Source organism: Rhynchophorus ferrugineus, unplaced genomic scaffold (genome assembly GCF_030347505.1).
Source record: "Rhynchophorus ferrugineus isolate W39M unplaced genomic scaffold, kcgeb_rfMv2 rfM9, whole genome shotgun sequence".
NCBI lineage: Eukaryota > Metazoa > Arthropoda > Insecta > Coleoptera > Curculionidae > Rhynchophorus > Rhynchophorus ferrugineus.
Window position 1 is genome coordinate 41,260,205 of NW_027472588.1, and position 23,515 is coordinate 41,283,719.

Below are 23,515 nucleotides of genomic sequence, written 5' to 3' on the forward strand. Positions count from 1 at the left end.
TGATGACCGATACCAAGACATGATTCGAAATTTTCTTGTGTTTGAAATGGAAGACCAAGGATATGTGGTTTCAGCAAGATGGAGCCACAGTACACATAGCTCGTTTAACAATTCAAATATTGAATGACGAATATCGCGAAGTGGTGATTTAGCACGGCCAACTAGATCTCCGGAGCATCAGACTTTTTTATGGGGTTTTTTAGAATCTAAAGTTTATGTGAATAAGCCTCAAATGATTCAACATCAAAAAGACAATATTCGTCACGAAATTGAAGAAATTCAGCTTTAAAAAGAGCCGAAAGTTGCATAGCAAATCACGATTACCATTTAGCCGATGTAATTTTTTAATCATAACACGAAAAAAAAATGTAAAGACCAAATAAACTTTTTATGACAACCAAACTTACTTATCTTTTCTTTAAACAAAGTTATAGGCAATCAAAATGGTTGCGGTACTTTTGCCCCATGTTGTATATTTCTATAAATGGCTTATTCTTTGCTCAGTTTATACAAATTTCGATTTTAGTGTTTCGTAGTCACTGTCCGGCCAATTTTCATGAGTTCGTAACAAAATATTCCCTTTATTTTTTATACTTTTTGGATTTTTTAGTTTCAGGGTTCTCATTTATTCTAATTTTCCATTAAAAAAAACTTTTTTTGCCGAGTTTAGGCATTTGCGTGAGTAAGATCAAAAACAAAGATCAAAATCATCAAAACTCAGAATTTTACAACGTCGCTATGATTTAAATCAATATTTTTAAAACATATCTATTAACAATTATACGCTTTATAAGACCCACCTTTGGCACCAAAAGGTCTACAAATGGATCAGTATTTTAAAAGCAATTTTTCTTCGGTGAATTCGTAAAAGACCGCAGAGATATTTGTATTTCAAATACAATTTTAAATTCGGGGAAAAAATCCGTAATAATTAAGTCATACACCTAATATTTTAAGAATATATTAACACAGTGGTAAGTTACATCCTCTCCGAAATACTAGAAAAGTGCCTTAATAATAACAAGAAATTGGGAAACAAATCAGCTAGCTCTCAGCGATAAGACCGAAGAAACCAGACAATTAACAACAATGTGGATTGCGGAGGAAATAAAAAAGACAAAAAAAAACTTAATTTATTTGCTATAGCTTGAGGTTTACGACTAATAACACCTGGAAAAGGAAATGAATTACTAAACGCCATTAATATTGGAAATAGTAATTATCATTCAGGGCGCGAACCCACTTACTGGCCTACCGACAATAATAAAGTTCTAGAGACCTACTGGACTTCTTCAGAGTAGAATGAGTCCGTAATAAGACGAATCAAAAGATTAAAGAGTACAAACAAAATTGCTTCGAAAAATATGTTACGAAATTAAGCTCGGAGGAAGACAAATATTGTTAACTATAGAAGGCAACTTGAAGATTTAAATAACCAATTATTGGTGCCACCTATTAAAAATGGTCGAGATGAATGAGTTCGACGCAACAAAAGAAAGAAACAGTCCTTGGGATAATAGCCGATGACACTAAAAGAGATAGCAAAATATATATCTTTGCCTAAGACTGTAGAAAATGTATAAGTGTTAACAATATCTACAAAAGGAGTAGAGACTGAAAAATAGTAGCTTAATAGCTCCAAATCTGTCCATGTTAATTTTGGATGGTGTATGAGGAAGCAACTCGTAGCCTAATTCATGCATTTTTGCCATAGTTTTCACTGATTTGTGGCACGGTTTGTCTTAGTGAAGCAGCACGTTCTTTTTCTTCAAATGCGGCCGTTTTCGGCGATTTCCTATTTCAAACGGTCCAATAACGCTATGTAATAGTCGCTGTTGATGGTCCGTCCTTTCTCAAGGTAGTCAATTAAAATTATTTCATGGGCATCCCAAAATACAGACGCCATAACCTTGCCAGTCGACTGTTGCGTTTTCCCATGCTTTGGAGCGGGTTCATCGTGTGCAGTCCACTCGGATGACTGTCGATTGGACATCGGAGTGAAATGATGGAGACATGTTTCATCCATTGTCACATATCGACGTAAAAACTCGGGTTTATTACGCTTGATCATCTTCAAACACTGCTCCAAATCATCAACTCGTCGTTGTTTTTGGTCAAAAGTGAGCTCGCACGGCACCAACTTTGCACAGAGCTTTCTCATATCCAAATATTCGTGAATGATATGATGTACACGTTCAATTGAATTAAATATATCAAAAGTCTGCTATTTCATTTTACGGACATTTTAATTTAAAAATTTAATTACATTTTGTGGATTTATTTAATGTTTTCGTCGTTAACAACCTCTTTTGAGCGTCCACTGCGTTCACCGCCTTCGGTGTTCATTTCACCACGTCTAAACTTAGCATACCAATCCATGGTGGTTGATTTTCCTAGGGCAGTGTCCGGAAACTCGGCATCAAGCCAAGTTTTTGCTTCAACCGTATATTTTCACTTCAAAAAGTAATATTTTTTTCACAATAACAACAGTTGCTTCACTCAAAATGCTATAATTCACAAACTAACGATTCGACAGCTCTCAAATTTATACACGCATCTGTTGAGAATTAGGGCTAACTAAAAAATGGATTTATTCATATGGATTTAATTCTAGTAGCGCCATCTATCTGTGAGGCTTTTCAATTAAATTGTTAATAAATTAATTTGTAAATTAGGATTGTATTGAGCATATCTAATTTAGGATGTAATTAATAGAAACAAATTCTGTATTTTAGCTTCTAAAATTTGAGAGACGGATGAAAACCATAAAATCCTGCCAATTTGTTAACATTATCATCAACAGTCAAATTTCAGTTTTACATATAATAAAGCAATCTAATTCCAAATATGTCCGAAAGTTATAGAACGCTCCGTTAATAGTATAATTGAGATGTATTTATAATGTTATAATATTTATGCTCATGTTTAACAACTGTCTGGCTTTAACTCATCAGTCAAGTATGCAAAATTGTTAAAATGTGAAGAAGAAACACCGTTGATTCAATTCCGCAAGAAATATTTGTTAAGGTAAACCGTATAGCCGCGGATCTTTTGTAATGCGATGACATCAGCATCACTATCGCATGACGTGATTCTAATAAAGTTCGTCGTCAATACTAATTTTGTCGAATGATTTTATACAGTATCTTCCTCCCAATACCGTAAATTAGTCTGCTAGTGAGATATCGGTATAAATTTATAGGAGCGTTTAATTAATAACAATTAATAAAAGAGAAAAAATAATTATTTCGGTTTTTGTTCAAATATTTAATAATTTCTTGTATCGGTGAATGAACATTTTCAGATTTCTGCTACTTTAACATATTTACAAGAACAAAATTCTTTGTGAAAAAATAAAATTTGTCTCTACGATGACTTAAAACTAGGTACTTATCTAGGAAGATTCTAATAATTTGATAATAAAATAAAATAAAAGTTAGTGGCATCTTTCAGTGTTTTTAACATCTAGTACACTTCACTACGCCACTACACACGATGTCACAGTTTGGTTCTCTTGAGTCTGCTTTGCAGCACTTCAATGTTGATGTTTGAATGAACACTTTAAAAAAATTAATCTCTTAGAACTTCAACAATCCACCCGTGGGCAATAAGTATTATTATATGATGATGTGCTGTACAAACTTATAATCTACTAATCTATTCTAAATATTATTCTAACTTAATCTAAAGTCTATCCTAGCTTATTCTAAAGACTATTTTAACTTATTCTAGAGATTATTATATCTCACTCTATGTGTCTATTAATCAGTTCGTATGATAGTTTGCGTTTGACCCTACGCACTTCACAGTCATCGCGCAGATTTAACTGTTTGGCGAGTGCATTGGGATGCACTAACAGTCTTTCAGAGTACGTTGCACTAAGACTTCGAATCACACTCGTTATGGGATCTAAGGGGATATCGCGCTGAAATATTTTTTTGACGACATGAAGACGCTGACTCGCAACACTTTGTTCTGGAACCTGTGAAGGATAGCTATGTTAGATTCGCTAGCTAATGGACCTAAGTATTGACTTATACAGCAAAATTTTGTTATCTAATGATAATTTAGATTTACGCCCTATCGGCCAGTATATTTGGTTTAGTTTAACTACAAGTTGTTTGCGTTTTGTCACTATATAATTTTTCCATGTCAAAAGTCGATCGAAATGCATTCTCAGATATTTAACGTTGTCTGCTTAAGTATTAACTTATACAGCAATGTCACGATATACTTTTTATAACTTTGGAAGTTTTCTTCTAGTGTAACACAAACGAATTAATGAATGATAATTAAAAAAACTGTTAAAACTTGTCAACAAATATAATACAGAAATACCAACATCTTAAAATTTTATCAAACCATAATGATAAACAAATATTATCATAAAAATGATAAATAAAATATCATCATTCCTTAAAATGCATCACGTTAGACAAAAAGCAAAACACATTAGAACCAAAATAAAACAACTGTACTGGTTAGTCGGAAGATACTCTCAACTTGATCTAAAATTAAAGAGGTTGATCTATAATACAATTATAAAGCGAATTTGGACCTATGGGGTGCAAATATGGGGTTGCACTAAGAATTCAAATCAACTAGTCATACAACGCTGTCAAAACAAGGTGCTTCGATTGATTACCAATGCCTATCGCTATGTAACCAATGAAGAACTGCACGACGACCTGGAAATCAAATGGATTTGCTAAGTTATGCAAGATTTCGCCTTGAAACACGAAATAAGATTACTAAATCATACTAACGTGGAAGCAATACAACTGCTTGACAGCGCGCAGGATGTCAGGAGATTGAAACGAACAAAACCATACGAACTTGTGTGAATATTTAGTGTGTACTATTAGTGTAAACTGTAGCTATAAGTTAATAATTAATAATTTTATAATTGAGGAATAGATACTGATGTATTTTCTCGCACTCGTCTTGCTTGTTAATTAATTCAAGTACATAGGAAAAGTAGTAATAAATTACTTGTAAATTAAGATTGTACTAAGCGTATCTAATAAAGATGTTATAAAAAAATTCCTTAAAATAATATCAATTGCAGTTAGATAACTGAGAACGCGTGCTAATAAAAACTCAATAAACTAAAAAGAAAATTGCATTATTTAAACCCATTCATTTCAATATAAATAAACCAGAACGGATTTGAAACATTGTTTAAAAATATGAAATTCTAGACATTTAAATCGAGATTGTTTTTATTAACGTTATCGTTGGTTAACAACAATCACATGGCGGTTGTATGTCTGTGAGCGATAAGCGTACTTTCCTTATATCCTTATCAGAATAAACTTGAAAAAGGTCGAATGAATAACACCAATATAATTCGTCAATATGAATCAATTCCACCATTCTGAGGTACGTCGAAGAACCCACAGTGTCGGTTTTGCTGTGGTTATAATGAATTTATGGCACTCATATATCATTTGGATGAGTCAGTATGTATTATTATATCATAATTTATCTAATGTGCGCAGAAATTTGATAGATTATTGGATAATCTAAGTTTTTTCGTTTTTCCCACACAGAATTTATTCATTCAATTTTAAAACACTAATGATATAGTTACTATTGTGTTAGTTATAAAAGGTCAATTGAAGAGTCCCCGGCCTGACACATAGATGGTGCTACTAGAACTAAATCCATATGCTTTTTAGTTAGCCATAACCCTCAAAAGATGCGTGTATAAATTTGGCAGCTGTCGGATCATTAGTTTGTGAATTATAGCATTTTGAGTGAAGCAACTTTTGTTATTATGAAAAAAATGAATAAAAAGGAATTTAGCGTGTTGATAAAATCTCGCTTTTGAAGGGAAAAAATACAGTTGAAGCAAAAACTTGGCTTGATGCCGAGTTTCCGGACACTACTCCAGGAAAATCAACCATCACGGATTGGTATGCTAAGTTTAGACGCGGTGAAATGAGCACCGAAGACGGTGAACGCAGTGGAAGCCCAAAAGAGGTTGTTAGTGATTAAAATATTAAAAAAATCCACAAAATGATTTTGAATGACCGTAAATTGAAATTAAATGAACTGAACGTGTACATCATATCATTCACGAATATTTGGGTATGAGAAAGCTGTGCAAAGTGGGTGTCCTTCAAAGAAATCGCCGCATTTGAAGAAAAAGATAGTGCTGCTTCACCAAGACAATGCACCGTGTCACAAGTCAGTCAAAACGATGGCAAAAATCCATGAATTGGGCTTCGAATTGTTTCCTCATCCACCGTATTCTCCATATCTGGCCCCCAGCGACTATTTCCTGTTCTCAGATCTCAAAAGAATGCTGGCTGGAAATTTTTGTCGAATGAAGAGATGATCGCCAAAACTGAGGACTTTTTTGAGACAAATCATACTACAAAAATGGCATCGAAAAGTTGGAGGGTCGCTACAATTAGTGTATTACCCTTGATGGGAATTATGTTGAATAAACTAATTTAGCTAAAAAATGTGTTTTGCTATAGTAGGCAGGGGACTTTTGAATTGACCTGTTACATATACCAGATGTACCGGCAAGTCGTTACCGGTTTTTCTAAAAAAAAACTACATAATTTTTAAGAAAACGTAAAAATGTATTTATTCAAAGTATTGGCCATTTACTTATATATATTTTGCCATTATTTCAGGCAATTTATGGATTCTATCGAAAAAAAAACTGCTGCTCTGCAAGCGCCTGTTCCATTGATGCGAAAAACTGATAGTCGGACGGGGCAAGGTTCGGAGAGTGCGGCGGATGCAATGATATGCCCCATCCAAGTGTTTCCATGGCCGATTGTACTTTATGCGACGGCGCGTTATCGTGCTGTACCGTAAACATTTGTTGTCGGTAGCAATCATATTTCAAGGGTTTCACCAGGTTTCAACAGTTCGTAACACACCACGCCGTTTTGGCCCCACGAAAAACAGAACATTATAATAGTAATGAGGAAGAAAAATGAAACAAAAATTGTACACCCGACAGGACTTAGTGGTACAAAAAGTGCTTTTATTTGGGTTTTGGTGTAAACGACAGCGCTAAACATCTAATAAGAGGTTTTTAGGGTAAATGATGTGGCTCGGTGAATGGAGGTAAAACGAAATGAAACAGTGGTGTTTACATTATGTGGTAGGCAGCGGTGTTACCTGGAGACGAGGCTTGGGTAGTCGATGGTGGCACGTCTAAACCAAACGAGGGTTGATCACTGAATGAATGGAAATACCCTTCAATAACATCCCAGATAAACGTCTCGGGGTTGCCGCCAGCTATTCGTTGTCGGGTTCTAGTTGGTGCTGCTGGCACCCCGCCCGTGTTCAACATCTGGGATTATATTTCTGGGTATTTTGTAGACCGTTATTCCACGATGTAAAATTCGACATGCCTCAGGTCTCGAAAAACATTGATACCCAACCGTCTAAAGCGACAAAACAGTCGATCTAAATCATCTAGAGAAAAACTAAAGAGGTTATTAGTCCTAAACCAAAAAATACATCGCCAAAACCAAAAATATCCAACACAATAAAAAAATAAACCGGTCCGCGGTTGTTCAAATTAAGGCAAATGACGTTTCCCGCGCTCATATTATTTCCTCGCCATAAAATTTAAATAATACGTTTAAAACCCATGTTAGTATTCCGAGAAATTATCACACGAGTTATTAAAAGAATATATTCCCGATTCTTTGTTTGGTGAGATTGTATAAAACATATACCTGTTGAGTAGAAACCATTTCACTGTGGAACTTATTAGCCGAATGGCCGGATTATGTTGTCCGCACCAATAAACTGCGAGGATAATGCGTCATAATGTGTTAAGCGTAAAGCATCTTAATTAAATTGTTTCTACTTAGGAATATAAAAATGTAACTTATTATATTTTACATTAGGTATCCTTAGTATATCCTGAATTTATTAATTAGTATTACTACTATTCTGTGGTATATTATATATTATATATATGTATCAAAATGTACATGTCAAATTAAAATCAAATTAATATATATAAGCTGAAGTTTTTTTTTATTAATCTCCTAGAATGTCAACAGTCCACCCGTGGGCAATACGTATTATTACATGATTTCAGTTATATAATATAATATAACTATCCTGACATGTAGTAGATCACATCTATGTAATCTAAATCTTATTGTAGATACTATTCTAACTTATTTTAAAGTCTATCCTAACTTATTCTAAAAACTATTCTATCTTTTTCTAGAGATTATTAAATCTCACTCTATGTGCCTATTAATCAGTTCCCATTAACTGTTTGGTATGTGCATTGGGATGCACTTATAGTCTTTCAGAGTACTTCGCACTAACAATCCGAATCACACTCGTTATGGTTTCTATGGGGATATCGCGCTGAATCAGTTTATTGAACACGTAATATGGGGCATCGACGATGACTCGCAACGCTTTATTCTGGTACCTCTGGAGGCTATCTATGTTAGATTTGCTAGTAGCACGCCATAGTTCAATAGCGTAGGTCAAAATGGGTATGCTGGTTTGCTGTATAAGTATTGACTTATACAGAAAAACCTTGTTATCTAATGATAATTTAGATTTATGCCCTATCAGACAGTACATTTGGTTTAGTTTAAGCCCAAGCTGTTTGCGTTTTGTAACTATATCTTTTTTCCATGTCAAACGTCGATCGAAACGCATTCCCAGATATTTAAGGTTGTTTGCTTTGCCGAAGTTCATGATTATTCAATGTTCTAAATTCGCTACCAGACTAGTGCAAACCAAGCCGATCACCAGGACGGTCCCACAGCCACCGCCGAAATAAATCACCACCAGACCAACCCAGCCTGCACAGGTAAGTAGCCAGGCCACTAACTAACTAACTTCCTCAAAAGAAAAAATCCAACTTATAGTGCTCCGTGACAAGAAAAGGTTCATGGAGGTAATTATAATCTCCAAGGCACAATCAGTTGATATTATTACCCGTAACAAAAAGGAGGGCATTTCCTAATTCGTCGCCACAAGCGACGATTACCGAAAAGTCACTACCCTGTTTGAGGAAAGGAATTATCCTTACCATTCTTTCTGTCATCCGGAGCAAATTTATGCAAAGATGGAAATTAAAATCCGGGATAGAACTACCAATTCTTCAGGTAGTTGCCCCTCGCGAAGAGCGACAGATCAAATATATGACCAAACCCGGCATCATCACAGTGAAGGTCGAGATCCAGAGGGGAAACGGCCAGCCAGAAACAGTGCTTCTACTGCCAGTTTTTCGGGCATTCCAGCTCGCATTGCCGAGCTTCCCCGCGGTGCCTCAAATGCGCCAGGCATCACGACACTAAATCCTGTACCAAAATCCCAGAAGCACCCCCAAAGTGCAGTAACTTCACCGGTTGCAGCTGCCGCCCTGCTCCGAGAAAACCAAAAATTCCGACCGAATCCAGGCCTCCACAAGGTTCTGCATGGAGTAACCAAGGTGACAGGAAGCTAGTCCAAAAACTAGCCAGCGCCTCCCAGCTTGCTCCAACTCAAACTCCCGTTCCAGCCACTACACCGGACCTTAACTTCCCAATACAGGCGTTTACTGACCCACCTTCCAATATACAAACACGTTTAATATGACGAAAACGTATCGGCAATTAAAAATATTGGTGCGATCGGAACGCATCCATCGAGGTGAGCTCGTCGCGTTGTCAAGGGACGCGGCGGGGAGGGACGGGTCGTGCACGCGTTCGAGGAAAACGACGTTCGGCGAGCTCCTTTCCTCTCCCACGCCACGGGACAGACGGAGGCGACCGAACCGAGGCCGAGCGGGTCGCGTTTCTCGACGGCCTCTCGCGTCAACGGTAGAAAATGGTTCGGTCGTTGACCACGACGTGCCGATCGCTGAACCGGCCCGACCGTCGCCTTCCACTTGCTACCGTCGGGAGATGTGCGTGGTGCCCCCGTCTCTACCTCCGGCCGGGGATCCTGTCGCTCAAGGGGTTGATTTACTGGGTGTGGACCAATTTCTCGTAATAGTATTTCCACTCTGGTTGTCATAAGATGGTTTTTGAATACAGCTTCTTCAGATATTAAAAATTGTTCACGCAATGAATTCTTGATAAGTAAGAATAAAAAAGTCATTTGGCACCAAATCAGGATGGTACGAAGGATGATACATTAATACTGGTATAGTACCTTCTGGCTAGTCAGATAGGTGATTGTTTCACTCGAACTAGCATTGTCATGATGAGATATACTCCTTCATTGTCGCTTCTTTTTTCGTGTTTGTGAAGCACTTTTCTTTTCCATTATTTATTGTAGAAATCTAATAAGTTAATACTAATAAGTCATTTGTTTTTGTCCTAATTTGATAATAACTCTAAAGTAGATCAAACGGTTTATACTAAAGTAGATTAAAAAGAATATTTAATATTCTGACTAAGGTATCATTATTTAGGAGCAGGAGAACTTCAACATTGATATGCTTATAGAGCTTCTGCTCATGTCTCTGGACATAGTCCTTGATAACGTTAACGACAGTTCTAACTTCTGGTCCTAATGCAGATTGAACATCAGCAATACTTCGAACTTTCTTTTGTTTTGGAAACTTTTTATATCTTGGTTCTTTTGGATGGTACAACCTGACCAGAGTAGAACACTAATCAATAACCAATATATTTTTATGTACTTCAGAGTAAGTTCTTCATATTTTTTTTGATATGTGGCTTCCACCTGAGTTTACCATCAAGGGTTATGCCAAAATATTTGGCTGTATTTCCATAAGGCATTACTTGTAACGGTCAGTTATTTATGGCTCTAAAATGTTAGAGCCTTAATCAGGGCGATGCATAATAATATACTTTAAACCCTCATGATAAACTTTATAAAAAGCTCGAGCACAAATGTAAAAATATTGCGAAGTAAAAGAAAAAAGCAAAGCAGTTCAGGTAAACAGATAGTTGTGTACCATTCAGAATTCAGCATTCCTCGTCGCTCTAAGGGCACTGTTGCCATCTTTCCAGTTATTCCAAAGAAATAAGGGATCATTTACTTCGAGGTATCTCGCGCATGAAGCTTTTTATGTATTGTATATGTTAATTTGTACATCAATAGTTAATAGTTATTAACAATTATAACATAGCTTCATAGAATTTTAATTCCTCACTTGTTGGTAAGTTGTTAGTTCAAAAAGATCAGAATTTTTAATCAGCCTGGTCAGTAATATATATATATATATATATATATATATATATATATATATATATATATATATATATATATATATATATATATATATATATAGCTAAATATTGCCACCAAAATGTGCTGTTTTAGCACACATGCTAGTAAATAGTAATAAATTTTTTTATTCATATATTCTTTGTTTTACTATACAAACGTTGTATTACTTCATTTATTGTTTAGTATTTATGTTTATAATATTTGTTTTATGTTTATAATTCTGATGCTCTAATGTTGTTACAGTTTTGAAAATGAAAATGAAAACTTATGATACTTTGTTATTTAACTAAATGATATTTAAAAAAAGTTAGTTAGTGTGAGTTCTTGAAATAGTTATTTTAATCTGCAGGCCTTTATTATATTAATTAATGTCATATATCAAACACATTTTTGATCTTATATTGAAAATTTTGAGAATTCAAGTTAGCAGTAGTTAGTAGTTAGTAACATATCATTTTCAAATTATTCCCTTTACTTTGTTATAGGAGAAACATGGTTTATAACTTAATAAATTGAGTTCGAACATCATTGATAATGTTCCCGAATCATTTATTCACACTTACATTCTTTTATAACCAACCAAATAGTTATTTTTTCACGTATATTCCCATAGAAACTGGTTCATTCAAGGCCGTGATCTGAAGCCGACGAATTAGAATATAGAACCATTCAACAGGTCGCATGGAGAGTCAGACGATCTACCGGCACTTCTGTCTCGGCCATCACCGTTTAAATATTATTTTAGATTGTGGATTACTAATGCAACTTGATTACATAACAGCCTCCAACGTAAATCTGACCAAAACGTAAAAATAAAAGCCTCGTGAAAGGAAGGAACGTATTGTAAAATGGTTTTAGCAATAAAAAGGCGTGGCCCGGCCGGTTGCATCACACAGCACTATCTCCAACAACCGTTGTTTTGTTTATACAAGTTTCGAAGATAATGCTAGATAGTATTCCCAGGAAATGTGTCACGGATTAGTCACGGATCGCATAACTTATTGAGTTAATGCTCTACTCCGTTTTGTAATGTGTGAAATGAAAGGGGAATCCTGCTAGGTATAACTAATTGCGTTTCGCAAAATTTTCTGTTGAAAATGAATTTTCATTTTTAGGAATTGGCAGCGTTGCTCATTAATTTAATTGGAATACCAGGCGTCATTTTGTTGTTTTTCATGTTAAGCTTGTAAATTAGTCTTAAAGGATTTTTTTAATATGAAGCTTTATCATGAAAAATCGATACAATGTGATTTTATTCATTTAACAGGTCAATTGAAATACTAGAATTAAATCCATATGTTTTTTAGTTAGCGCTAACACTCAAGAGATGCGTGTATAAATTTGAGAACAACTGTCGGATCATTGGTTTGTGTATTATAGCATTTTGAGTGAAGCAATTTTTGTTATTGTGGAAAAAATGGATAAAAAGGAATTTCACGTGTTGATAAGATATTGTCAACACGTGATACAGTTGAAGCAAAAACTTGACTTGATGTCGATTTTCCGGACACTGCCCCAGGAAAATCAACCATCAAGGATTGGTGCTAAGTTTAGACGTGGTGAAATGAGCACGAAAGACGGTGAACGCAGTAGACGCCCAAAAGAAGTTGTTACCGATGAAAACATTTTAAAAAATTCACAAAATAATTTTCAATGACCGTAAATTGAAATGGAATGAAATAGCAGACACTCTAAAGATATCAACTGACCGTGTACATCATATCATTCACGAATATTTGGGGTGAAAATTTGGGTATGAGAAAGCTCTGTGCAAAATGGGTGCCCCGCGAGCGTAATAAACCCGAGGTTTGCGTCGATATGTAACAATATATGAAACATGGCTCCATCATTTCACTCCGAAGTCCAATCAACAGTCATCCGAGTGGACCACATACGATGAACAACAGTTCAATGACAGTAGTTCCGCGGTAGTAATTTACTCATCTTGTTAGACGTCCAGGAATAGTACAGAGCAGTATTTCTTTTCTTCCATTGCCTTTTTAACAACCGCTGTTACTATATGCACTTGGTTGATGGTTGGATGGTGGTTTAATACGTTTTTGCAGCAGTTTCTCAAATAATTTCGATATCGCAGGTAGCAGCGACATAAACCTGTAGGATTCGGCTTCAGGACCATGCTTCAGTCTCAAACAGGCATTAAATATGTATGTCAACATGATGATTGCTTTTCGCGGCAGCTTTTTCAATAATCCCGATGAAATATTAGTTCCTGAAGTATTTTTATGATTGTTATCAGTTTCTGTGGTAACTTCCTTTGGATAAATCAGGTTTATAGTTACATTGGGCTGCTAAACAGGACTTGTGTCCATTGTAGATTCTATATCATTCGGTTGGACCACCTTAACCAATTGTTGTTCGACTAATTCAGATTTTTAGCTGTTGGTTGATTGAAGTTGCTTTTTTATTTTTGATCCTTCAGAAGATCCAATGGGAATGACACTGTAAGCTATATTGAACTTAAAAACATTGAAAATCTATAGAGAACATGCTAAATAATAATATATATATATTAATCACATTAATAAAATATTTTTAGGTAATAGTATTTAGAAATAACCTGTTTTGTATTATCACTATTAAGTCTCCTTTTACCAACTATGGATTTATCTGGACTGGGCTTTAAAAAGTTTAACGTGGGCTCCGAACCACGGTCCTCAGCATAAAACCTACCGACTGGCGAGTGACTAACTTTAGAAAACCATCCTAGAAGACATCCGGGTCTTACCCAGCCTGGTTACAGGCGTGTCTGTGATCATTGTCCTTGTCGAATTTTACACTCTTGCCTAGAACATTCACAAATTTTAAACAATCACAAACATAAATTTACGACCATGCCCCAAGCAAGATTCGAACCCGCGGCTATCGCAACAGTAAGAGGGGACCGTCCCATTGGCTTTACAACTGCGCCACCAAGCTGGCACAACAGTAATTTATTTTATATCTATTAGTATGTTAACCCGTGTTGGGTTTAGTGATAACCAGATATAACCGGTAGTAAAATTGCTCATATGTACTGAGGTCATTTTCACGTATTGAATAAAAATACAAAATTTTAATCATAAATCTGTAATAATAATTACTGTACAAAATATAAATGAACGTTCTTGTTATTGTATTTCCATCACTGTTTATCTCAGTTATGTCAATATTTACTAAATTATTCGTACTGTAAATTTCCTTTGAATCCGATAGAAATATTTCTGAGAAATGCAGATGCCGCAGATGTTTTACATTGTTCTTCTCGGCTCATCAAGACACACGGTCGTTAAATGATACGGAAATGATGTTTTAAGGGTTACCACTTAATCTCAATATAATTTTGCTATATAGTCTGATTTATTTTAATAAAAATAATGTGAAAACAAAATATTTGTGACCTAAAAGTATCCAGTTTCATAGCAAGCTACCCCCAGAACAAGAGGGTGTTCGGAGAAATGGGTACAGGTGGTATGAAAAAAGCTTGAATGGAGATATTTCTTTTTTTGTATTCCTACGAGGAGGCACTAGTAATATTTAGAACAATAAGCTAGAAACATTAATATTAACGTTGGGAACTTTCGACTGTTAGTAACTGACTACTTTTACGATCGACTTTTTACTATGTTTTCGGTCGCTATTATCGGCCCGACTGATTTTGTTACTATTTGTTATCGACTGTTTCAGTCGTGTACTTTTAGTTACTATTTTTGGTTCTATTAGTTTCATTCGACTGATTTTTAACGTTCTGGCTCTGTCGTCCTGGCCGCGACCTTGACAAAAATGTACCCTATTTAGTTTATATATAGATATATGTAATATATATAAGTTTATGATTTTTAGTAGTTTGCTTGTAAATAACAATACATTGTATATTAATACAGCAGCATTTTGGAACGATATTTTTTAAGATAGTTTATGTAATAGGGTAAAAAGGTTAAAATTGTGAATGATAAATAGTTAAATCATTTTGACTGTTTTTATGGCAATAACAGGTAATATTTCGATTCCTTTTTCGATTATTGTTAAAAAATATTTCCGTTCAATAATAAATAAAGCATTTACTTTATTTAAAAAAGCTCCAGTAGTTATTGTACGATCATTTTTATTTTTATATATTTAATTTTTATTTAGTATTTAGTTTTTAGGTTTTATGAAGTTCTATTGTATTGTCTCTATTTGTTATAGTATATTATTTAAAAATAGCAATTAACATATTAAAATTCAAAAGAACATTCAAAAATAAAAGTAATTCTACTTCTTTTAAAACGAAATTATGCGAATTGTATGTTAAGAATATCCTGTAATAATGTTTTTCCTTTTCTATCTTAAAGTAATTTGTGAAAGAATATGTACATCTCCGTCTCGCTTATACTACCGTTGGAAAATTCAAGCATATATAAAATTAACTGCCCCAAGCAATTATCTCCGTCCTTTCCTCTCTCACAATTTATACAGGAAAGAATTCGTACATCTTCTTCTGACATCACGAATTTGATAAAACAGACGAACCGTGCATTTGACTGATAATACTAATTACTATTTTCAGTCGCTACTTTTTTGATTATCGACTGTTTCGACTGTTTTCAGTTGACAATTCCCAACGCTATATATCATCATCCATTCCATTTAGGATATCTCCAAAATCACTGTCAGTATCTTATTTTGGATTACCTGGAGTTTTTGGCCTCAGTCGGTTGAAATTCTTAAGTTATTTCTACTGTTCTGTTGTGCTAATACACAAGCAAGACGAGTGCGGGATAAATACATCAGTATGTATTTTCCAAAGTTAAGAGTAACAATTATGGACTATACAAGTTCGCAGGGTTTGGTTCGTTTCAATCTTCTGATTTCCTGCGTGTAGTGCAGTGGTAGTACTGCTTCCACGTTGCTGTGAATTAGCAACTTTATTTCATTCATGTCCAAATAGGCCTAATAATTACAATAAATCTAATCCAGAAAGAGCGGACCTAATCCAGTAAAGTGGAAATGAAGAAAGTCCAGGAAAGTTTTAAAAAATCAATGAATTATCTGCATGTAAATGGACTAACTAAAATGGGACGAGTTTTGTGGAACTTTACAGAAACTTCAACTTCAAAATTATGCCAAACCACTTTCAAGAAATCCTCATTACACAAAACTAAAAACAATGGAGATCACTTGTACAGAGTATGGGAGAATTCCAAAGAATGAAGTATTGATATAGACCACTACTTAACTTTGGTAAAACTAAATCTGAGGCGCCGATTTCAACAAAAAGACACCAATAATCCCTAAATTCGACATTAGTAAATTCTAGTCATCCTTATTGGAAGCAGAATTAGACAAAACAGAAGCAAAGAATTGGGAACAATTGAAACGGCAACACCAGGAACTTCTATAAAACATTTAAAACGAATTTAAATGGGTATAATCTCCGTCACAGGAAGGAAAATGGGCATTTGGCACTTAAAATCCAAGAAAACTGCAGAGAACTTGCTATATATTTCAAAAAACTTCTCAGTTTCCCACAGTCCACAGAAGATTTCTACCCTAAAATCCCTCTAAAGCTAACTCCAATTCACAGGCACCAAATGAAGAAGAAATTGAGCTTGGAATTTGAGCTAAAAAGCTTGAAGTCAGTCGTAGAGGACTTGTACGTCCATTAGACATATATATTCATAATTTTAAGTAAATTGTGAATTCGTTGAATCAACTGAACAAGAAGTAAACTTAATTTAGACCTCAGACTTGTTTAATAACGGACAGAGAAATATACGGCCTTGTTTTACGAGACAGTTTTTCGCGTCGTATTTGCGAATTCGCTTTTTTTATTGATTATCGGCAAGCTGCTCTATATTTTATCGATTTTATAGACCAACCGTCATCGGCTGCGACCCGCTACTGGGACACCACTCCACCTGTTCGTCTGCGATCTTGATGCAGGTGCTTGGAAGGACGTGCACCTGTCTGGACGTCTTACGCCATATCAGCGAGAATGGTAGCATAAAAAATACGAATATGATGGCGGCAAAGAGTTAGAATCGTAAAAGATCATTGGATGCTCTAACCATAGAGAAATAGAGATTTAACTTCATAGGAAATTTTGGGGAAATGTTTCACGACGTCTAACATGTTGATGTCGCTACCTTTAACATATTATTAGTTTTATTCGCTATACTAAGAGTCGCGACGGGACCTGATTGGTTCATTTCGTTCTATGGTTTGTTTATTTTGTACGCCATATTCAATGTGTCCTATATGGAGAATAGTGTGGTTAGTTTTTTATAACATTTATATATTAAATTATTATTTTATTTTATTAGTATATACAAGTTGGTAGTTGAAATGAATTCTCGTTCTAGGAAGTGTTGTATGCCCGGGTGCACGATAGTGAGGAAATGCATCATCGCTTTCCGTTAAAAAAGTACCCGGGGATCTTTAGGAAATGAGTAGAAAACATTACAAATCCTAAACTGGTTGGGTTAAACATGAAACAGATTTATGATCGTTACCGTATTGTACTTATGAACAATTTAGTGATGGTGAAAATAATGCCACGAGCAGAGAATATGTACTAATGGAAGCACAAAATCAAAATGATATAGAAGGTAAATTGAAGGAGTCATATTTCTGTTCATAATTGTTACCATTAATTTCTAAACTGTCTTATTATATTTGTAGTGCCTATTTCCATCGTTCCAGACCCACAATCACGGTATTCGAAGCAAGTACATTCGACATTTGAAGAAACTCCAGAAGGTAATGGTAAAGTTTGTATTCATTCAGCCAGTAGCCCCCTTTCCGCTCATTCTTACCGTTAATTACTTGTCTCTATAACTTCAGTCCAGATGTTCCTATAAGAGCGAATAAAGTTTTACGTTGTACCGTAGTGTACATCTCAGGTTATTGAGTAAAACTTTTGAAAAAAGAAATTAAGTGTGATTTGTTTACATACAATTATGAATAAATCAGTAGACCCACAAATTGAGAATGATTCTATAGAGGCAAGACAATATCTCGTGCGCCCGTTCTTCGCTGAAAACGTCATTCAGTAATTGTGGATGCTGTGCCCCATCTTGCTGAATCCATAAATCCTCTAGTCCTTGTTCTTCCATTTCAGACATAAACAAATTTCGAACCATTTTGCCACATTTTCAGCGTTACAAGACATCCGTTGTCTTCCAGAACGAGGCCTGTCTGCTGTCGTACCGTACCATCAAAAATTCGCACGTATAGATTATGGTTTTGTGAAGCACTGAACGATTAGGATATTTCTGACCCAATTTCCACTGAGTGGTAATAATAGAACGATTATTTTCAATAAATATTGTCACTATTTTTCTCTCTCTTGTGACGTATTTATCCATAAAATTTGGATGCCTACACAACACAATGGTTAAAGTGAAGCTGGGCTAAACGTCACACAATCAAGATGGCGCGCAATCAAAATGATAGCGGGACTTTTGCCCCACCTGTTAGTTAAAATTCAAAATACAAATTAGAAAATACAGTTAGGTTTTAGGTTATGTAAACAGAATAGAACTAATCCTGTTCAGTCTATTAACCAGTAATAGAAGAATTTCCTTTCATAAACACCATATCATTAAATATACACTCAGACAAACAGTCTTTTGTTGAGGCATGGATAAACCTGCTAAAGAAAACAATCTTCTTAAAGGTAGTGATGAATGTTCTATGTTTGGATAGCGTTCAAAGATGGTAAACATTTTGTTTTTATTGCTTATAAAGCTGACTAACTATAACTTCATTTTTGGTCACTGTCCCTGTCCACAAAATTCCTCCAGATATCTCAGAAGTTCCACGCTGATGAAATTATAGCTTTATCTAATAGAATACTAGATTTTTTAAATGTTTTCTGACCAATTAATACATATTATCAATGTTATTATTTAGTGAGTAAAAGTGGAATAAAATATTGTTGCATTTTTCTCAATATCGTCTTTTACAGGTAACACACGTTCGATTCATATTCATTGTGTCATTTAAGCGACATTTATAACCCTTGCCTTTTGTATTTGCACCTTTTATCTATGCATATATTAGGAAAAAACGTATATATTATTTATTATCTAATGTTACAACAATAACTGAAAATGACTCCATATATTATTCATACAATAATGATTAAGTTTTAATAAAATATATTTTATGTAATCTTAGTCATTATCTGTGACTCACCGTATATCCTATTTAATTAAAATAATTTCGTGATAATTATGTATATGATAAAACCGACTAGTGGATGATATCATACGGATAAAATAGCTTTTTTAATTACAAAAATAATGGACAATTAGTATTTTTGAAATCAACGTATCATGTTGTCAATACAAAACTTATCGAAATAATTTTTGTCACTAAGTTGGTACAACTGTTGTCTATGTTCTTCCTTTACAGAGTGCAGTCGGTGATTTTTACAATGGATGAACACATTGAACGAAGATAGAAAATTAAATTGCATATGACCTATGATGAATCGACTATATGAATTATATACGCGTTTGAGTAGTATGAGCATATCCTAAGCATACATCATTAACAAATTACAACGTTATTAGGAGATAAACATAGGAAGAATAAGTAGCATAAAAGACATCAATTATACCACCGATCATTGCATTTATGGCAATCAAAAATTACTATCAAAATTAACAGGTGCACATTATGTTCAAGGAAGTCCTGTAAAATATAAATAAATAATGTTCAAGTGAAGGATAATAAACATGCGCGCGTATAAAGAAGCCTCTTGCAACTGAAGTGGATAATATCAACTTATCAGTTATGTTCTTTAGGATAGTCACTGTTTGCTTGTTGAAACTTACGATTAACAAACCGGGTCGATTCCATTTTAAATATCATGTAAATACAAGTTAATGAAATTTAGAAGTGGTTATGTACAAGATAATAACAAAAATACATACAGTACATACATATTTCATCTAAAGAAGAAACTTATACGGTTTTTAAGCAATATTTCTTACCAAAATGGTAATGATACTTATTTGAATTGAAAATTTGAGCCTTTTTAAAAGTTTAATAATAACATATATACTTAGATATTTGAATTTTTATTGTTGCGTTTCTTCATTCCTATCTGCTTGAATTTCAAGTATGTTCATGTAAAAAAAATTATTGTTCAACAAGTAAGCTTAAAAAAAAATTAATACTTCTTTGTTTGCATACGAATAATATAAGTTTAATTTTATAGACATGAGAGTAGTTCATAAACATAAACTTTTGATTTTAAAAAACCTCATAAGAAATAGTCTATGCTGTTAAATCCGGAGATCTGGCTGGCCATGCCAAATCGCCACTTCGTGAAATTAGTATTCGTGGAAAAAAACGTCCTTCATTAATTGAACTGTTGAACGAGCTGTGTGCTGTGGTCCTCTAGTCCTTGCTCTTCCATTTCAGGCACAAGAATATTTCGAATCATATCTTGGTACCGTTCAACACCTTGATCATTTTCTAAAAAATAGGGACCAATGATGTTTCCAGCATGAATACCACACCATACAGTTGTTTTTAGTGGACACAATGATGTTTCATGAATTTATTGAAGATTTTATGTTCCCCAAAACCGACTGTTCTGTTGACGTGGTCACTGAGAAGAAAATGGGCTTCATCGCTCATTATTAATTTAGACGAAAAATCTTCAATTTCACCACACAGGCTTAGGATTGCATTACTGAACTCAACTCGTATCCATAATAAAATTTGAACGTCTACATAACAAAATGGTTAGAGTAAAACTGAGCTGAATGTCACATAACCAAGATGGAGCGCAATCACAATGGTAGCAAGACTTTTGCCCCACCCTTTCTTTATAATTTGATATATATTTTAACAACTTTATATTTTATAATATTTGTATTTATATAGAGTTTTATTTCAATATTTCTTTTAAGAAAACACATTTAAAACCCAAATTTCAAATTTAATTGGTCAGAAAATGACATTTCGATACAAAAGAATTCTTAAATTATATACTACTAGCGACCCGCCCCGGCTTCGCATGGGTGCAATGCTGATACTAAATTAAATAAACTACAGAAAAAATATGAACGTTGTATATAAAAACATAGCGGCCCGCTCCGACTTTGCACGGGCATAAAATATATATGCCTATGTCACTCAATGAAAACATGATTAAAATCGATCCAGTATTTTTGGTTCATTCATTACTGCCCTTGGCCTGCACGCAATAAATTTGGAGTAAAACAATTCCTCTTCCCCTATACTTACTATGAAGATTTCCTGCTATCTTTGGAATATCTAAATTCATACAATTTTTATTACATTACACATTTTTAAACGCAAATTTTAAATTTGTAATATTTCCGAAAATATTTGTTTAATTTAGATGCTGTAAGGAACCATATTGATCTATATTAATTGCACACTGTATTTAAGGTACTTAATTCGATAAGGATTAATGCCGTATTGCTTAAAATAGCTTCGTAAATAAGCCATTTTCTCACGTAAAAAGTAAACAATAAAAATGGTTAATGTGGGTTATCCCTAAAAGATAAACATATACCATCGCGGACTTTTTTGTAGACCTTTTTATGGTGTACAATACTGTAGTACATTAATTTGATCTAACTCTTAGGGTTAGGCAGCGTTTTTGCTAATTGCTAAATAAGCCTAAAAAATTGGTTAATTTACGACATCACGTTAGAAACTTCTAAAATTAGCACTGTTGCCTTAGTATATTATGCATGTATTATACATATAAACCTTCCTCTTGAATCACTCTATCTATTGAAAGAAACCGCATCAAAATCCGTTGCGTAGTTTTAAATATTTAAGCGCACATAGGGATATAGGGACAGAAAAGGCGACTTTGTTTTATACTATGTAGTGATATATATTTTCGCAAAAATGATGTTTTGTATAAATACGTTGGTGAAAGTTATTCTCCTTGTGCCTGTTGGGTTTAGTCCTTTGTAGTACTAGTTTTTTAAATATTTATTTCTGCGAATTAAATTATTTAAAAAAAAATTACATGAGTACCAAATACAAAATAACCCTATTCTAAGAAAAATAGGAAATCTCTAGGCTAACAAATAGCTAATATCGAGTTGTTTTCACAAAACATTCATAAAAACAATAAAAAAAAACTCGTGTAATATGTCTCCAAATAGGCGATGAGCTCGTGAAACCATTTTAATCACCGCTCTGACCTTGGATAAGATTCTCTAGTATCATTGTTTGCTCGGCCCGATAAACGCTGATAATATTATTTTTAGTAGTGATTTCATACGCGGCACCTGTGCATATGGAAAAACTATTACGTCAACGTACTCGCACGCAGTTGGGAGAGCAAAGTTTAAAAAACGGTTTCTGGTTAGGGAGCCGTCCCGACTGGACCTTCGTTCGGTTCGGTCTGGCGAACGCGTGTCGTTCTTGGTTCGAACTGAATCTGTTGTTTTCTGGCCGATTAAAGGTTATTTGTTATCGGGCAGAAATATTTACGAGTTCTTCTCATTGTACGATATTCTGTTTTCGCTCAGTGTTTGGCGAGATAAGGAGACTGTTAGCACTGGCTTATTATATGGGAATTTGTTGTTATTTCTGTAGTCTAGAATTATGTTTTTGTTTTAAATAAAACAATGCTGAAGGTGTTTTAACTAATGAGTTTTTTATACATGACAAACATTCCTTATCCAGGAAGTAGTAGATAGTAAATAGTTTAACGATAAAACATTGTAGAAAAAAAGTTTTTTTTTCATTTTGTGATAACTGGTCAATTGAAAAGTCCTCGGTCTACCATAGTAAAACACATTATTTTTGGCACAATTAGTTTTTTTATTCAAAATAATACCCTTCAAGGGTGATACACTGATATGGCAAATGTATTAAGGAAGCATTAAGCATTTTTATCAAAAAAGAAGTACACAGGGTATTAACAGAACAAACAAAGTAGAAATAAGTGATATCAAAATGTCTTTGCAAGGAAATACTGTATCGAAGAACTAAGCGTAAAAGGTAAATATGCTCTCTAATGAAAGTAAAATAGAATATTTGGATATACAACTGTTAGTTAGGTGGATTATGTTTCCAGTGGATACAACTACAAACGAGCCTATAACTAAATATAATAAAACACAACCCTAACCTACAAACTATTATAACTATGTACTTAATTGTAGTTTTAAGTCCTTTGATAATATATGCATCAGATTTACTATAATGTTAAAATAAATTATGTTTTATAACAGTATTTTTGTTTAATTATTTTATTCAGATTAGAATTTTGTGGTATACCAAAGCCAAACTGAACTAAAATTTAAAGTTGACACATCGGCAGCATCGC

General features: G+C 34.2%; 1 protein-coding gene and 1 long non-coding RNA gene across 3 annotated transcripts in view; one reads left to right on the forward strand and one right to left on the reverse strand.

The window, feature by feature from the left end:
* Megf8 (Multiple EGF like domains 8) overlaps window positions 1–23,515 on the reverse strand; it is a 221,635-nt gene that overhangs the window by 57,684 nt on the left and 140,436 nt on the right. The window lies entirely within an intron of this gene.
* On the forward strand, window positions 22,335–23,419 carry LOC143202076 (uncharacterized). The gene is made up of 2 exons (XR_013007078.1): window positions 22,335–23,187; window positions 23,243–23,419. It is a non-coding gene; the product is annotated as an uncharacterized LOC143202076 (long non-coding RNA).